The sequence below is a fragment of the Anabrus simplex genome, chromosome 5 (assembly GCF_040414725.1).
Source record: "Anabrus simplex isolate iqAnaSimp1 chromosome 5, ASM4041472v1, whole genome shotgun sequence".
Classification (NCBI taxonomy): Eukaryota; Metazoa; Arthropoda; class Insecta; order Orthoptera; family Tettigoniidae; genus Anabrus; species Anabrus simplex.
The window spans coordinates 440,593,427-440,609,709 of record NC_090269.1 but is presented as its reverse complement, the minus strand read 5'-3'; the positions used below and the strand labels follow the sequence as shown (position 1 = coordinate 440,609,709).

Below are 16,283 nucleotides of genomic sequence, written 5' to 3'. Positions count from 1 at the left end.
AAGTAGGGGAGTGATGGGAATACTGTAGGCAATACCTCTGTTCAGTGGAGAAGAGTAGGGGAGTGATGGGAACACTGTAGGCAATAACTCTGTTCAATGGAGAAGAGTAGGGGAGTGATGGGAACCCTGTAGGCAATAACTCTGTTCAATGGAGATGGGCAGGAAAGTAGGGGAGTAATGTGAATGCTGTAGGCAACAACTCTGTTCAATAGAGAAGGGCAGGAAAGTAGGGGAGTGATGGGACCATAGTAGGCAATAACTCTGTTCAATAGAGAAGGGCAGGAATATAGGGAAGTGATGTGAATGCTGTAGGCAATAACTCTGTTCAATTGAGAAGGGCAGGAAAGTAGGGGAGTGATGTGAATGCTGTAGGCAATAATTCTATTCAATGGAGAAGGGCAGGAAAGTAAGGGAGTGATGTGAATGCTGTAGGAAAAAAAAACTTTTGTCAATGGAAAAGGGCAGGAAAGTAGGGGAGTGATGGGAATGCTGTAGGCAATAACTCTGTTCAATGGGCAAGATTAGAGGAGTGATGTGAATGCTGCAGGCAATAACTCTGTTCAACAGAGAAGGCCAGGGAACTAGGGGGGTGATGGGAACACTGTAGGCAACAACTATGTTAGGTGGAGAAGAGCAGGAAAGTATTGGAGTGATGGGAACACTGTAGGCAACAACTCTGTTCAATGGACAAGAGTAGGGGAGTAATGTGAATGCTGTAGGCAATAACTCTGTTCAATGGACAAGAGTAGGGGAGTGATGTGAATGCTGTAGGCAATAACTCTGTTCAATAGAGAAGGGCAGGCAAATAGGGAGTGATGTGAATGCTGTAGGCAATAACTCTGTGCAGTGGAGAAGAGTAGGGGAGTGATGGGAACACTGTAGGCAATAACTCAGTTCAATGGAGAAGAGTAGGGGAGTGATGGGAATACTGTAGGCAACAGCTCTGTTCAATGGAGATGGGAAGGAAAGTAGGAGAGTGATGTGAATGCTGTAGGCAACAACTCTGTTCAATAGAGAAGGGCAGGAAAGTAGGGGAGTGATGGGACCATAGTAGGCAATAACTCTGTTCAATAGAGAAGTGTGGGGAAGAAGGGAAGTGATGGGAACAATGTAGGCAAACCCTCTGTTCAATAGAGAAAGGCAGGGAAGTAGGGGAGTGATTGTAATACTGTAGGCAATAACTCAGTTGAATGGAGAAGAGTAGGGGAGTGATGTGATTGATGCAGGCAATAACTCTGTTCAATAGAGAAGGGCAGGGAAGTAGGGAAATGATGGGAACACTGTAGGCAATAAATCTGTTCAATAGAGAAGGGCAGGGAAGTAGGGGAGTGATGGTAACGCTGTAGGCAATAACTCTGTTCAATGGACAAGAGTAGGGAAGTGATGTGATTGATTCAGGCAATAACTGTGTTCAATGGAGAAGGGCAGGGAAGTAGGGGAGTGATGGGAACACTGTAGGCAATAAATCTGTTCAATAGAGAAGGGCAGGGAAGTAGGGGAGTGATGGTAATGCTGTAGGCAATAACTCTGTTGAATGGAGAAGAGTAGGGAAGTAGGGGAGTGATGTGATTGATGCAGGCAATAACTCTGTTCAATAGAGAAGGGCAGGGAAGTAGGGGAGTGATGGGAACACTGTAGGCAATAACTCTGTTCAATAGAGAAGGGCAGGGAAGTAGGGGAGTGATGGGAATGCTGTAGCCAATAACTCTGTTCAATGGAGAAGTGTGGGGAAGTAGGGAAGTGACGGGAACACTGTAGGCAATAACTCAGTTGAATGGAGAAGAGTAGGGAAGTAGGAGAGTGATGGTAACGCTGTAGGCAATAACTCTGTTGAATGGAGAAGAGTAGGGAAGTGATGGGAACGCTGTAGGCAATAACTCTGTTGAATGGAGAAGAGTAGGGAAGTAGGGGAGTGATGGTAACGCTGTAGGCAATAACTCTGTTCAATGGACAAGAGTAGGGAAGTGATGTGATTGATTCAGGCAATAACTCTGTTCAATGGAGAAGGGCAGGGAAGTAGGGGAGTGATGGTAACGCTGTAGGCAATAACTCTGTTGAATGGAGAAGAGTAGGGAAGTAGGGGAGTGATGTGATTGATGCAGGCAATAACTCTGTTCAATAGAGAAGGGCAGGGAAGTAGGGGAGTGATGGTAATGCTGTAGGCGATAAATCTGTTCAATAGAGAAGGGCATGGAAGTAGGGGAGTGATGGGACCGTAGTAGGCTATAACTCTGTTGAATGGAGAAGAGTAGGGAAGTAGGGGAGTGATGTGATTGATGCAGGCAATAACTCTGTTCAATAGAGAAGTGCAGGGAATTAGGGGAGTGATGGTAACACTGTAGGCAATAACTCTGTTCAATAGAGAAGGGCAGGGAAGTAGGGGAGTGATGGTAACGCTGTAGGCAATAACTCTGTTCAATAGAGAAGGGCAGGGAAGTAGCGGAGTGATGGTAACGCTGTAGGCAATAACTCTGTTGAATGGAGAAGAGTAGGGAAGTGATGGGAACGCTGTAGGCAATAACTCTGTCCAATAGAGAAGGGTAGGGAAGTAGGGGAGTGATGGTAACGCTGTACGCAATAACTCTGTTCAATAGAGAAGGGCAGGGAAGTAGGGGAGTGATGGGACCGTAGTAGGCTATAACTCTGTTGAATGGAGAAGAGTAGGGAAGTAGGGGGGTGATGTGATTGATGCAGGCAATAACTCTGTTCAATAGAGAAGGGCAGGGAATTAGGGGAGTGATGGTAACACTGTAGGCAATAAATCTGTTCAGTAGAGAAGGGCAGGGAAGTAGAGGAGTGATGGTAATGCTGTAGGCAATAACTCTGTTGAATGGAGAAGAGTAGGGAAGTGATAGGAACGCTGTAGCAAATAACTCTGTTCAATAGAGAAGAGCAGGGAAGTAGGGAGGTGATGGGACCATTGTAGGCAATAACTCTGTTCAATGGAGAAGGGCAGGGAAGTAGGAGAGTGATGGGAGTGCTGTAGCCAATAATTCTGTTCAATGGAGAAGTGTGGGGAAGTAGGGAAGTGATGGGAACACTGTAGGCAAATGCTGATGCTGTACCTTAATTAAGGCCATGGACGCTTCCTTCCCATTCCTAGGCCTTTCCTCTCCCATCATTGCCATAAGACATATATGTGTCGGTGCGACGTTAAGAAAAAAAAAAGCAGCTCTACTGACTTCATTTTTCATGACTATCCACTCTTCCTCTATTGTGTTTCCTTCAGCCTTTTCATTTAGCCCTTGTGCAACACATTCTTTGGAACAATCCCTCACACTCTTTTTTTTCAACTTTTCTAGATCCCATCTTTTTGCATTCTTTCCTTTCTTCAAATTCTTCAACTTCAGGTGGCATTTAATGACTAGCAAGTTGTGGTCAGAGTCCACGTCTGCTCCTGGGAATGTTTTTCAATCCAATACCTGGTTTCTGAATCTCTGCCTAATCATAATGAAGACTATTTGATACCTTCCCATGTCTCCAGGTCTCATCCACATGTACAGCCGTCATTTCTGTTGTATGAACCAAGTATTGGCAAGGGTTAAATTATGATCAGTGCAGAATTCAACCAGCCGACTTCCTCTTTCATTCCTTTGTCCCAATTTGAATTCTCCTACTGTATTACCTTCTCCTCCTTGGCCTACCACTGCATTCCATTCTCCGATCACAATTAGATTCCTGTCACCTTTTATATATTGTATTAAATCTTCTATCTCTTCGTACATTCCTTCGGTTTCCTCATCATCCGCTGAACTAGTAGGCATATAGACCTGCACTATTATGGTGGGCATTGGTTTGGTGTCTATCTTTACGACAATAATTCTTTCACTATGCTGGGTGTAGTAGCTTACCCGCTGCCCTATTTTCTTATTAGTAAACCAACTCCTGCATTTCTCTTGTTTGATTTTGTGTTGATAAATCGGTAGTCACCTGACCAAAAATACTGTTCTTCTTGCCAACATACTTCACTTAAACCACCTACATCTTTCGTGTACCCATCTCCCTTTTCAGATACTCTAACCTAGCACAATGTATCAAACTTCTAAAATTCCACGCTCTAACTCGCAGAATGTCAGTATCCATCTCCCTGATGATCACCCCCTCTCGTGTAGTCCCCACCTGGAGATCCGATTGGGGGACTAGTTTACCTCTGGAATATTTTACCTGGGAGGAAGCGATCATCAGTACATCATTCATACAGAGAGAGCTGCATGTCCTCAGGAGTTAGTTACGGCTGTAGTTTCCCTGTTGCTTTCAGCCGTGTAGCAGTATCAATACAGCTAAGCCATGTTGAGTATTATTACAAGGCCATATCAGTCGGCAATCATCCAGACTGCCGCCCCTGCAACCTCCAAAAGGCTGCTACCCCCCTTTTGATTAACCATTCCCTAGTCTGTTCTCTCAACAGGTAGCCATCCGATATGGTTGCACCTGCGGCTCGTCTATCTGCTTCATTGGGACATGCAAACCTCCCCACCGCAGCAAGGTGACATGGTTTGCACTTTAGGGTAAATTTATTATGCTTAATGTATTTTGTTCTACCAGACTACATCCTAAGATGTAGGATAGATTTGACATTGAGATGTAAATATTGTAATGTACATGTTTGACTATATATTTGGAATAACAGTTTGCCACTTTAATTAAAATTGTGTAGGTGATTGGTTAACATTATTTACGAGAAAATACTTTTTCTGTTTAATCAGTGGTTCGTACTTTCTTTTCTTGACGTAGAGACACAAGGGACGTCTTGAATTAACTGTAACTTTAAATGGGATTAGAATTCAATTCAGTAATGGATATGTTTAGTTAGATGACGGGTTTTCAAAGGGTATGTCTACATGCCATCTTATTTTCCAGGTCATTTGCATGAAGTATGAGAGTGTGTGAATGCCGGTGGGGTTCTGATCCACACCTCTGTTTAATGTCATCTTTATGTTTGTTTGTGTATAAATATATGAATTATTTTTGTGGCATCAAGTGCGCAATGTCATAAGTGTTGGAAATTTATTGGTGGGTTTTTCGTTCTGTCATTGCAATCTCATATTTCAAGTTCAAATTGTAGGAGTTTGGTTGTCTTTAAAATTCCATCATCATCATCATCATTATTATTATTACATACATATCCCACGTCGTTCCATCTTAAGCGATGGGTCGGCAAACGAGGCTTCTCCACCAGTTCCGGTCCCTGAACTTCTCTCCTTCTTCAATGCTTTCCAAAGTATGCCCTCTCTGTTGAATGTCAATCTCCACCATGTCCTTGTACCTGAGTCTTGGTCGCCCTCTTGGTCTTTTGTCTTCAAGTTTTAGATCGTACATTTTTTTTGTAATGTGTTATCACCCATGCATCGCATATGTCCCTACCATCTCAGTCGCTGCACTGTTATTTTGTCCTGCAGTCTTACAACTCGAGCCTGCTTGCGGATTTCCTCATTACGGACTCTGTCCCTCCGTGTTTTGCCGATCATGCTACGGACAAATCTCATTTCTGCTGCCTGGATTCTACTAACATCTTTGTTTCTCATGGCCCATGTTTCGCAACCATATGTCAGGAATGGTACGTAATAAGTTTCATATATGACTTTCTTACCTTTTCTTGTTCGATATTATGTCTTTGTCTATTTTGTAAAAGTTGCTACCTGCCTGAATTCTGTGGGAAATTTCCTTAGCTATAGAACCAGTATCAGAGATAACATTTCCAAGATATTTGAATCGATGGTTCATCTCTAGCTGTTTCCCCTCCATTTCAATGTGTCCCATTGGTTGCCCGTATCTCTTCATGATCATAACCTCACTTTTCTCTTGGCTGAAGATGAGTCCATATTCTTTAGCAGCTTCTGTCCAGTAGTTTATTTGTTCTTGAAGGTCTTCTTTAGAGTCTCCCCACAAGCATGTATCATCCGCAAACAATATAACTTTTATTTTCTTACCTCCAATGGTTTGGTGAACTTTTCTCTGGATCTCATTCATCACAGTGATGAAAAGGAGACAGAACACCACTCTGTCTTAACCCAGATTTTATATCAAAGGTTTCAGTCATTCCTACAGGTGTTTTGACTTTACTTCGGGTATCTTCATACAAATTCTTGATCCAGTGTATCATGTCATCCTGTATTCCAATTTTCTTCAGTGCTTCCCACGCCTTCTCTCTATTCACTGCATCAAATGCTTTCTTGATATCCAGAAAGGCTAGCCACAAATCTCAGTTGTGTTCATAGTATTTTTCCATTAACTGACGGACTGTAAAGATTAAATCAGTTGTTGATCTCCCCTTCCTGAATCCATACTGTTCTTAAAAGAGGTTGTCTTCAATAAGGGGTCTGATTTTACGCTCTACAATTCTTTCATAAAGTTTACCAGCTTGAGGTGTTAAAGTGATGCTTCTATAGTTGGAACATTTCTTTCTGTCTCCTTTCTTGTAGATTGGAATTATGATGCCTGTTTTCCAATCGACTGGTATGTCCCCTTCTTTCCAGATCTTATGAAAGAGTCTGTAGGTCCTATGTTTTCCAGAAATGCCCTTTGCCTTGATCATTTCTCCATTAATTTCATCAGCTCCTGCTCATTTTCCAGTTTTGATGTATTTCCAGCCATATTCTACATCATTCCATGTTAATTCTAACCTGTTGTCAGAGGCAGACTTGCAGGAGGTAGTACCGGTACTGTATTTTTGTGTAGGCTGCTTGCAATTCACATTTAGTAATTCATCAAAGTAAGTCCTCCAAGTCTCTTTGATCTTCACATCTTCATTATCATTCTTCTTCTTTTTCTTTGTCGTTTAGGCCTACTGAGGACCACGGGGCTCGTATCTACTCTTGGGTAAAGTTGTTGCTTTCTTCTTCTTCCAATACTCCTTCATTTGCTGACTATGAGCCAGCTTTCTCTCCTCGGTCCACTTAGTTCCTGTAGTCTTCTTACTTGTAAGGGACGTTGGGGAAACTCCATGTCGGATGGCTTGACGGAACAGTAGTCGGTCATGAGTTTGTCCCAGTGGGATATCTAGTTGTTCCATATCTGACTTAACTGATGTGATCCATTTGTTCTTAGAAGCCTTGCCTCTTCCTGTTACTGTGAATATCCTGTTGGTGAATCTTTTGGAATCCAGACGGGTCAAGTGTCCATAAAAGGTCAGACGCCTTTTCCTTATAGACATGATGATGTTCTCCTGGTGTTCATACAGTTCATCATTATGGCGGATTCTGTAAGTGCCTCCTTACAGGGGTTAGACACAAGGATGTAATCTTTCACCTTTGCTGTTCGTAGTTTACATGGATCATGTGGCCGTGCACGTAGAGGCGCGCGGCTGTGAGCTTGCATCCGCGAGATAGTAGGTTCGAATCCCACTATCGGCAGCCCTGAAGATGTTTTTCCGTGGTTTCCCATTTTCACACCAGGCAAATGCTGGGGCTGTACGTTAATTAAGGCCATGGCCACTTCCTTCCAACTCCTAGGCTTTTCCTATCCCATCATCACCATAAGACCTATCTGTGTCGGTGCGACGTAAAGCCCCTAGCAAAAAAAAATACATGGGTCATCTGCTGAAAGGTACAAAATGGCAGGGAGGGATTCAGTTAGGTGGAAATGTAGTAAGCAGTTTGGCCTATGCTGACGAGTTGGTCTTAATGGCAGACTGTGCCGAAAGCCTGCAGTCTAATATCTTGGAACTTCAAAATAGGTGCAATGAGCATGATATGAAAATTAGCCTCTCGAAGACTAAATTGATGTCAGTAGGTAAGAAATTCAACAGAATTGAATGTTGGATTAGTGATACAAAGCTAGAACAGGTCGATAATTTCAAGTATTTAGGTTGTGTGTTCTCCCAGGATGGTATTTTACTAAGTGAGATTGAATCAAGATGTAGTAAAGCTAATGCAGTGAGCTCGCAGTTGCGATCAGCAGTATTCTGTAAGAAGGAAGTCAGTTCCCAGATGAAACCATCTTTACATCGGTCTCTTTTCAGACCAACTTTGGTTTACGGGAGCGAAAGCTGGGTGGACTCAGGATATCTTATTTAAAGTTAGAAGTAACAGACATGAAAGTTGCAAGAATGATTTCTGGAACAAACAGGTGGGAACAATGGCAGGAGGGTACTCGGAATGAGGAGATAAAAGCTAATTTAGGAATGAACTCGATGGATGAAGCTGTACTCATAAACCAGCTTCAGTGTTGGGGTCATGTGAGGCGAATGGAGGAGGATAGGTTAGCTAGGAGAATAATGGACACTGCTATGGAGGGTAAGAGAAGTAGAGGGAAACAAAGACAACGATGGTTAGTCTCGGTTTCTAACAATTTAAAGATAAGAGGTATACTGTAGAACTAAATGAGGCCACAACATTAGTTGGAAATCGAGGATTGTGGCGACGTTTAGTAAATTCTCAGAGGCTTGCAGACTGAACGCTGAAAGCCATAACAGTCTATAATGATAATGTATGTATGTACATATTAATTATTCGGATACATTTCCATCAAGATTTCATAAGTGAGATCTGTCAGAATGTGGTGGTCTTTGGTCAGTGTATATTTGTTGCTTTTATTGTGATTTATGGTGTGTGGCCTGATCCAAAGTTGAGTTTGATGTCTTGTTTACTGCTCATTCTCAAGTTATAAATTGGTAGGATGTGTTACCACTCAGTGTATATTATTGTGCACAGCTAGACTAGGTTATTTTCTCCCTGAAGGGCATTAGAACATGTATAAAGTTAGGGACCTCCACTGCAATGTTAAGTGTGCACGTAAGGGAATACTCATCTGAAGAGGAAAGAATTCTCAAACAGCCAGGTGCATGGTGTGGGCATGCTAGCCAAATTGCCTCTTAAGAGGTGATAACTTTACAATCTGTTTCTTGTGTCAGTGTGAAGTACATGTATTGGCGTCTAGTTGCTTATTTGTAAATGTATATTTCCTCAAGATAAGCCCTATGAAAGATTGAGACAATCTTTCCATCGTGTAAATTTTTGTCCCACTTTGATTGGAGTGGTCTATTTCCATTTTTTTCCTGTTTGTTTTAATAAACATGTTTCCCTCAAAACTGACATCATGCCTCAACTTGTATTATTTATAGCTATTAGTTGACCTTGTCTCAACCATATTAGAGGTATGTTCCCCATCAAGTCCAGGGTGTAATTTTAAGTGATTTTCTTAGTTTGAGTTGTTCCAACTGAGCACATCTGGGAGTGGCTGACTAGTCTGGGGCAGTTTACCTTGGTGGTAGCAAAGGGGACAACCCTATGTCATGGGCTTCAGGATCTACCGAAAACAAATGAAAAATGGGCCAAGAGGGTGATAAATGTGATAGCTATAAAAATGATGTGTATACAGAGATGGTTAAAATTGTGTGCAGTTACTCTTCCTTGTTTCATGCTGTGTGTGTTTTGAATGGAAATAATCAATACTTTGCTTGCTCCAGTGACAAGCGAGAGTCAGGTGTCTGTTTGCTCAGTACTTCATTATTTCTGAGCAGAATATCAACTTTGATTAAAAATGCCATGTGTATTATTTGAACTAACATATTAGTGATACAAAATAGAAAAATAGAAATTTGAAATTGACGACACACTTATAGTGTCCATTTGCCCCACCATTACCTTACAGAATACTATAAACAGGATTGTTAATGAAGGGTACAGATTTCTGCACATAGTTATGAGGGTATTTAGAGTTTGTAGTAAGGATGTAAAGGGGAGGACATACAAGTCCCTGGTAAGACCCCAACTATTATATAGTTCCAGTGTATGAGACACTCACCAGGGATTCAAGAACTGGAAAAAATGAAAATAAAACAAGCTCTATTTCTTCTGGGTGATTTCCAACAAAAGAGTAGTGTTATGAAAATGTTGCAAAGATTGTAGAAGGGAGATGAGTTGCTAGACCAAGTGGTATGTTCCAAGATATAATATAAGATATTTATTTTAACATCAACCTATTCAATACAGTACAAGATGTTAACGTATTAGTTAAACATCGTTAAAATAGTTGAGACATGTTTCACCCCTTCTGTGGGGCATCATCAGTCATATCAATACCTCAAAATTATACCAGACGTTTGGTTGGAAATTATAAAAATATGTTGCATGAGTGAATACATTAAAACATTACAAGTTTTTATCATTAACAAAATATCAAGTTGATTAAAAAATGTTACACTAGTGAACACGTTGGTGAATTTTCACTTAAAACAAGACTATCATATGTACAGTATTGACAATGTAACCGCTACTACAGCGATTACACTAAACAAAACACTAAACACAATAAAGGGAGGAAAGTAAGACCAACTACACAATACCAAAAACCACTACACACTCAGTGAAACATCAGCTGAAACTACGCGGATCTCCGCCGATAACAACTTTAGTACGTATCAGTAGGGCCAACAAGATGACAATAAACTAGGAAGGTGGGAAGAGGCTGGGAACCTACCAAAGGCATGGATATGGCTTTGGTCGCAGATTCAGAAATAATCAACCGTGATCCTTAATTTTCAAAATATTATTTACAAATGTATTTTACAAATAAATTCCGAACAAATTCTGCCATGCGGAAGGTACCGACACATAACGATAATAAAATACAATCTCCATGTTCGGCTGACACACACCAATTATTAATACACGTTCTTTGACAATAGCTTCCTACAAGTTTGAAGATTCAAACGAACTATACATCTAGTTACAAATCCAGTTGTAAAATGCAATTTAGTAAGTAAGAAGAAATGTAATACGCTATAATTTCCAGTGAAGTTAAACGTACTTTTCAAAAACTCTGGTGTGCATCAAGTGACTCGGAACTACCAGAGGCAAAACCCCAAGGTAAATATATTAAACTACAATTTACATATTTAGCGAAACAAGAAACGGGGAATGCCTCGAAAACAAACAGGCAAGCCCAGCTGAAAAGCTACGGCGTCATAAATAATTAAGTGGCGAATCTAGATGAGGTTGAGGTAGACTCCTATATGAAAAGGCAAGCGAACATTACAGGAAATTTAAGCTGGAACAGAAATCAAGAGTGCTTACCCACAAGGTGGCCAATCCCGGTAGTGAGACGACGTCAAAACGTCGGACAACCAGATAGACTGCTGACAGACCACAGGCAGACCAAGACAGACCACGAAATGCTGCCTCGCTCTCTTAATAAGGGAAACCCTGGCCTTGGAGTAGCCAATCAGAATGCATGAGCCCGCCTATCGTCTCCCAGATTCACCAATCACAACTCCTACTTCAGTTGCGAACTTTAAATAAGTTTCTCGAATACACACACTCGCGAATCTTCCATTTCCAGAATAGTCAGAACATACATTCTAGAATACATAACCAACAAAAGGCAACACACCCTGTTCAAAAATTCGCGTCACAACTTTTCTGGACACTTCCAGTAAATATAGAACTGAAATCTACTATTTACAAATACAAATGTTATCAAATATTATACTGTACAGGTTAGGTCGTTACAAATAAAACATCTCACCACACTTCAGATTATACAGTAAGTACTACGGAAGGTCTTCAATAAACACTTCCCACTTTCTAGCACATTCTACACCTGTGACATCTTCCTCCCCCCCCCGGAAAGTCGAGCCACGCTCGACCAATAACATATTTTTACCGGGGAGAAGATGATCAATTTATAAAACGTTCTCATATATTATAGATAGGAAAGATACATTACCCTAACAATTGTGATTTCTTGAAGTTGACTTTCTAACAAAAACAAAACAAACTGTCACTACACTTCAAAATGCCTTCTGAACCTTTTACAATTGTTTCGACAATCTCTACTTTGTCCACCAAAGGATGTACACTCTTTCCTTCTGCCAATTGTTAGTAAACCAGAAACTTCTCACTTTGTTGCCATACATCCTTCAAAGCCTCGTTAGTCAAGTTATGGTTTAAGTATTTTGCACCTGTTTCCACACGAGTCACAGCACAGCTAGGCCACAGGTTCTCGCTGATGATGCGGCTACCGACACGGCTGTTTGTCGCCAGCCTCCATTCAATTTCAGTCCAACCTAGGTAGCTATGTAAATTGCAGTCCAGTGGTATCTTGCACCAGATAAGCAGATGGGTGAGACACTGTCCAGTTATGCCGGATGGAAACGCCCAAGGCACAGAGTGCGCCTCCCAACTTGGCACTTCAGGTTGCCGCCAGAAGAAGCTGGTCACTGCAGCCACCGTAACATAAACAAACCGCAGCAGACAGGGGAATACTGAGGTAAAAGTATGCTGCTGGGCTCAAAGATCTTGCGAGGAGTCACCCAATGGGTGGCTTAATGAGTATGCAGTAGGGACTCCCTCTCGCACACTAGGGTTATTAGGGCACCTAGCCCCGGGGTAAGCACTATAATTCATTCATTGACAAGTTTATGGTGGGGGTGAAAGGAACTACAGGAGTTTACCCTAAACTTGAAAGTAAGGGGAATAAATTCCTAGCAGTGAACCTAAACTAAAACCTACCTAACTTATAATACTAAATCCATTACACTAGGGGATACCTAAAGTATGTACCTACACAATAACAACTAACTTACAACAAAACTTATTATTACAACTAAAACCTTATAAATACCTTACAATAAACTTATCATTATTTTATAACTAAACTCTTACAAATAGCTTACAACTAAATCTTCATGGTCACCAACAATGGTATTTACCCCTCCCTACCAGACTTAAGGCACCTTCACATGGGAGAGATGGACTCTGCTGATCCTTTCCCTTTTGAGTGCCCTTGTGAAAAGGACGGAGTACAGGTTAGGTTAGGACTAACGTTAGCCTGCAACGTTACGGGCACAGACAACCTCACTAGTGAAAGTTTCTCACTAATCTGAGAGACCATCGGGGCATTAACCGGTTGTGTAGGGGTTATGCAACCTAAAGGAGCACTTGATACCAGTGGTGCTAAGACAGGGGGGTGGTTTTGCACCATTGCATCAGAACCGGGCTGATTAACAATACAGGGCAGACACTGAGCCTCAACAGAATTACCAGTTAGCACAGGAAAACTTGTGCGGGTACCAACATGCAAAGGAGATAGATCATTAGAATGACTTACAGGTGTCCTAGTTCCAGACAATGAAACAGAAGATCCCAGGGCAGCATTAGTCACCTCAGACTCTTGAATAACTCCAGCACTATGTGTCAGATTGCACCCTTGAGCAGCAACAGATGCATTACCAGAGTTAACACTGTCACACCTTTCAGATGGGATAGACACTTGAATTTCAGAAACTGTGTTATTTAACTTATTGCCTTCAAGAAAACCTCTGATTCTGTCGAAAATTCTCGAAAACTTGACATTTCTGCCGCTTAACTTCCGGCAATTCGAGAGACAACAAATCCTTAATTCTGTCTAAGTAGTGTAATAACAGCCTCTTAACCCGCGCTAATTGGCCATGCGAGGGCTTAGAAGCACAAAAGGACACAAGAATGGCATTAAATTCAGCTAACTTATCTTTAATCATGGCCCAAGACTCACGAAACTCGTCTGTAGTTAACTCAGGTATGGTTACAGGTGAGCGACGGTTTCAATAGGCTAGTGGCATCTCTGACATTGCCTGTTGGATTAATTTTTCGGACACAAAGTTCATAAATGAGTTCTGCTTTTCTCAAATGGAAAGGATTAGGAACAGCGCGAGCCATCCTGACGGGTAGAAACAAGCTTTCAAGCGATACACGAATCATAACTTTTACGGTGTTTTAGGTTAGGTACGATCACGGTGGCAAGGTTATTTCATTTAGTGTGCAGGATGTATGAGACAGGAGAAGTCCCATCCGATTTTCGGCAGAATGTTGTTATACCTATTCCCAAGAAAGCCGGTGCTGACAGGTGTGAAAACTACCGCACCATTAGTTTAGTATCTCATGCCTGCAAAATTTTAACACATATTATTTACAGAAGAATGGAAAAACAAGTTGAAGCTGAGTTGGGAGAAGATCAATTTAGCTTCAGAAGAAATATAGGAACACGTGAAGCAATCCTGACTTTACGTCTGATCTTAGAGGATCGAATCAAGAAGGACAAGCCCACGTACATGGCATTCGTAGATCTAGAAAAGGCATTCGATAATGTTGATTGGACCAAGCTATTTATGATTCTGAAGATGATAGGTATCAGATACCGAGAACGAAGAATTATCTACAATATGTATAAAAATCAGTCTGCAGTGATAAGAATCGAGGGCTTTGAAAAAGAAGCAGCAATCCAGAAAGGAGTGAGGCAAGGCTGCAGTTTGTCCCCTCTCCTTTTCAATGTTTACATAGAACAGGCAGTAAAGGAAATCAAAGAGACATTTGGAAAGGGAATCACAGTCCAAGGAGAGGAAATCAAAACCTTGAGATTTGCTTATGATATTGTTATTTTATCTGAGACTGCAGAAGATCTCGAGAAGTTGCTGAATGGTATGGATGAAGTCTTGGGTAAGGAGTACAAGATGAAAATAAATAAGTCCAAAACAAAAGTAATGGAGTGCAGTTGAACGAAGGCAGGTGATGCTGGAAATATTAGATTAGGAAACGAAGTCTTAAAGGAAGTAGATGAATATTGTTACTTGGCTAGTAAAATAACTAACGATGGCAGAAGTAAGGAGGACATAAAATGCAGACTAGCACAAGCAAGGAAGAGCTTTCTTAAGAAAAGAAATTTGCTCACTTCAAACATTGATATCGGAATTAGAAAGATGTTTTAAAGGCTTTCGTGTGGAGCGTGGCATTGTATGGAAGTGAAACATGGACGATAACTAGCTCAGAAAGAAATAGAATAGAAGCTTTTGAAATGTGGTGCTACAGAAGAATGCTGAAGGTGAGATGGATAGATCGAATCACGAATGAAGGGATACTGAATCGAATTGGTGAGAGGAGATCGATTTGGCTAACTTTGCATGTAATCAGCTTCATTTTCCGTATCAAAATTTAATCACTAAATTTTACACTATTGAGATTCTTCCACCATTTTGATACTGCCCCCGTTTTGCCGGGCAGCTCAGCCGGTAAGCTAAAGTCCCAGAGGCGGAACGTTCGTTTACAGGCAACGCTAAATTATAGGGGTCAGGGACAATCTAAGGACTGACGACAAATGAAAACACTAAAAAGAAATGGGTTTTAACATTTATTAAATAAAATATCAGCACTTTCCAGGTTCTATAAATATTTTCAAAATCTTGAAATAAAAATATTTATCTCTTCCCTGCTGGAATGCACCCGCAGTTCTCCATTAAATTTCATTCTGTAAAGATACGAAAGTGGGTCTTAATAAATCGTCTTAGGAAATGAAATAAATTATTATTTGAGAAAATCCTATCTCAAAATTTCAAAATTCTGAATTATTTTCCTTTTTTGAATTATTATTTAAATTAGCAATACTCTGCGATTCATTTAACCGTGAGTCAAATTTTTATCTCACACGAAAAATCAAATAAATCATTTCTATCAATTAAATATTATTCTAATTAATTATTTAAGCTTCAAATTATATAATAAAATTATTTTGAAATCAAATATCCAACTCATTAAATTCTTATTTTTATATCAATTGACCTAGTGTTGTGCGCAACTCACAAAAAGGCTTAAAATTCTCGCATTATAGCGTTAAACATTTTACATTTTGTGAGCTTAGTTCATTGACGCGATCCTTGCTTAAGTATTTTCCCTCAAAGCAAAGATCCTAATCTATCTTATTCCGTCATAAAATTACTTAAAGATTCACAATTGAGCCAAATATGCTCGCCACAAAACAACAAAATAGATCGAACTTTACGCGCTCAGCGTACACATGTCATGACGAAATATAGCCATGGAAATCACAATTATAAACAAAATCATTCATTCATCCATCTCACATTCAAGCCTTGGTCCACGGTAATATTATTAAATAGATTTAACGAATCCTATCTCTTGATTTTTAATTTTAAATTTTATTTGAAATATGAGAGCTTCTCTCGATGACAATATCAGACAAGGGCTACCATTACAATCGTCTGACGTGTGATTGTGACAGGATTATCACTTTTCCAATGAAATAGATTTCACAACGATGTTCCAGGATAATTTTGCAGTAGAAATCATCACTAAAAATTCCATAGAACTGCCTACAGTCACAGATAAATAAACATTCGCGCATACGGTCTATGAGTCACGACTTCGTTATTTTTAATCTCCTATTATCTCAAATTATTGATCAACATGTGCTGCATAAGAAGAAATTATGTTCAAAGACACACTCTCTTCCTTAACTGACTCATGTAATGGACACACAAATAAAATCCTATCTTAAGATCCATCTACAAGTCT

General features: G+C 40.5%; 1 pseudogene; it reads right to left on the bottom strand.

The window, feature by feature from the left end:
• The window catches only part of LOC136874624 (uncharacterized), a 62,380-nt pseudogene that overhangs the window by 31,353 nt on the left and 14,744 nt on the right, over nucleotides 1–16,283 (bottom strand).